The sequence below is a fragment of the Octopus bimaculoides genome, chromosome 8 (assembly GCF_001194135.2).
Source record: "Octopus bimaculoides isolate UCB-OBI-ISO-001 chromosome 8, ASM119413v2, whole genome shotgun sequence".
Taxonomy (NCBI): domain Eukaryota; kingdom Metazoa; phylum Mollusca; class Cephalopoda; order Octopoda; family Octopodidae; genus Octopus; species Octopus bimaculoides.
Genome location: NC_068988.1, coordinates 22332467 through 22336020, shown reverse-complemented (window position 1 = coordinate 22336020; position 3554 = coordinate 22332467).

The window sequence follows — 3554 nt, the reverse complement described above, 5'->3', positions numbered from 1 at the left end:
CAACCAGCTCACAGACGTAATCCTTCTTCCGAATCTCAGCTACCAGCTCTGTGGGTGGGTGCATGTGTGTATTTGTGTCTTTTTCTGTGTGTGAGTGTGCGTATGTGACTCTGTGTGTATATATATATCCACACGTATGTATACTCATTTATATATATATGTGTGTATATATTTATATATATGAACGTATATATAAATATATATATGTATGTATGTGTATATATATATATATATATATATATATGCTATTATGCATAGAACTACATAAATACACACATACCTTTATACATATAAGTGTATATCTGAACGTGTATAAATATTATAAATTTATGTATATAAGCGGGTGTACATATATATATATATATATATATGGTATAATCTTATTAACACTGTATTTCTCACGATGGTTGCGAAGTGTAAGAATTCACGTCGCGACCCACGAGAGACTACGCCAAAATCGACAGTAAACATTTATATTAGACAAGTTTTAAGAAATATACAGACATCAAAAGACACACTATTTTCAATGTTTACGTCTTCAATGTGTCTGATACTATTTTTTTTTCTGTGTGCTTTGTATGTATGTGTTTGTAGTTTTTGTTATTTTGATAGCTTTTTTGTATTCTTGTTTGCCTAATACTCTACTTCAATTGTGCACCATTTTGTTTTTATTCATTCTGCTGATATTAGATTTCATTGTGTGTATATATGAATGCATGTGTGTGTGTGTGTGCGTGTGTATGTGTGTGTGTGTGTGCCATCTTCATTGTGAGTGTGTGGTGTGTATGTGTGTTTGTCATATTACAATGTTTATGTATAGACAAGAATATAAACGTATATTAATAAATTTATATTTGTTTATTTTTATACACACAAAAAAAGACACACATACGAACACACGCAAGGGAAAAACACGCATGCACTCCTGCAGATGCATAAGCACACGCGATTGATACATACGCTTACGTGCACAGGTATGTACAAATACAAACACATGTATGTGTGTGTAAATGTACACATAAATACGCCTGTATTTCTGCGTGGGTGTTTGTGAAACTCCGAACGTGAAATGGAAGGCTACATGTATGCATACACACACACGCACACACGTACATATATATATATATGTGTGTGTGTGTGTGTGTGTATGTATATATATATATATATATATACATATATATATACATATATATACATATATTTACATATATATATGTATATATATATACATATATACACATATATATATACATACATATATATATGCATACATATATGCATATATATATGTATATATATGCTTATATATATATATATATACATATATATATTCTTATATATGTATATGTATATATATATATATGTGTGTGTGTGTGTGTGTATTCGTGCATGAATATATGCAAACTTGAATACGCGTACATGCATACACCGGTGTGTAGAAATTTATGTATAATTTTATGGACGTATATATGTAAATAGTTACGTACAAAAACTTTGATATGTTAGAATGTAATCTTCGAAAAAAGATAAACTAAATATCTCGACACTGTTTCAGTTACTCCGAGTATTCATGTGGACAGACAGACAAGTTTACGTATCTCCTGCTGTGGTCGCCGAGAATTATTAGTTTATTTCTTTTTCTTTTTTTTTAATTTATATTTTTCTTTTAATTGTAACTGTTTATGTTAGTATCGTTCTTTTTTTCTTTTAATTTCGCTTTTCATGTCTTAAGCTCGCGTGTATGTATGTCATATTTGAAATATTGTGAAAAGTAATTCCCACAAGAAATAATAAGATGTATTCATAGACATTTATGCACTCAATAAGATGCTGTTATTTTACTGGCAGCAGAAGATATATACGTGTGTGTGTGTATGTGTGTTTCTCTATGTGTGTGCGTGTATTCTACTTTAACTGCCGATGAATTAAACAAATACATATACACCTCATTCAAAGAATCATTCATACACGCATATATATATATATATATACATACATGCTTACGGACAAATGTACATGTATGCACGCATATACACATATGATTTCTGAAACACGATTTTGATCAATCCTATCATTTGATTGTTCATTTAGCCAAGAACAGCGAGATGAATCTTTTCAGTCTTGCTAGGGAACTTGACTATTTGTTTTACATAGAAGTGGCCTCCACAGATGCCATTTTGTTTTAGTTCTTTTTTTAATTTTAACGGCCGCGGATAACCTCTATATGCGACTCATGACCGGGATGTTAAAGGTCAAGTAAAGCCTGTACTTGAAACTTTATAATGTGAAGCAAAGCCCTGGGACCAATCCACTTTCTAAACAACAAATGGATTTACTCAAAAAGGAGAAATATTTTACTTTATTGGATACAAATGGAAGTCGCAGTACTAGTATCAAATATTCTCTTCTCTAAAGAGATGCCGAAACCAAGGCTGGGGTCCTCTCACTTCCAGCATTTGGATGCACGTTAATGCTACTGAGTTCATCCACCCTTCTTGAGCCTTCGTTTTTCGTTCTACAGGGTGTTACAAGTAAAACCCATCTCCTTACCACACAAGCTCGGTAATGTTGCTGCTTTAATCACCTACTGCCTAACCATCCAACATGCATACACATACGCACACACACATGCATGCATACATACATACATACATACATGCATACATACATACATACATACATACATACATACATACATGCGTGCATGCATGCCTACATGCGTTGAGATATGATGGCAAAATGAAAGGTACGTTGGAAAATTTTTCTTACACTAATTATACACAGCGCTTGTCGTTTTCGTCTATGGAAGGGTACAAATTAATAAAATCTACAAAGAGAGAGGGCTTCATGTGGTTATGTACCAAACGGTACTTAAAATTCACAGTGCAGTGCTTAACAGACTCAGACGGTTACCATATCGGTTTACCAACAAGGCTTGTCATTTTCTCACTGACTTTCTGACAAGAAGCTGTAACCAAACCGAACGAAATCACTGATGGCCATTGATTCCTTCTTGGACTACGAATTGAAAACGATACATGTTAATTATTTGTGTCTTATACTATATTCTTCTTACAATATACATTGTCATTATCTTGCAGGCATCGAAATATCGTTTTAATTGCTTTCTAACGACCCCCTCTGCTTTCGATAACAACTGATACATAATATATGTATGTATGTGTGTGTGTGTAAATGTGCATGGTTCAGCGGTTAGAACGTCGAGCCCACGACTTGTGAGTTCCATTCCCAGGACGGGCCGCGTGTTGTGTTCTTGAGCAGGACACTTTATTTCACGTTGCTCCATTTCACTCAGCTGTAGAAATGAGTTCCGCCGTCACAGGTGCCAAGCTGTATCGGCCATTGCCATTCCCTTGGATAAAACTGGTGGCGTGGACAGGAGAGGCTGGTATGCATGGGCGATTGCTGGTCTTCCATAAAACAACCCTAGAATTGTGAGTTCGCCGGTGAGGCAACTTTCCGCCCAGACTTGTACCCTGAAGAGGAACTTCTTAGGTGCAGCCATGGTCATTCATTACCGACAGAATCAAGTT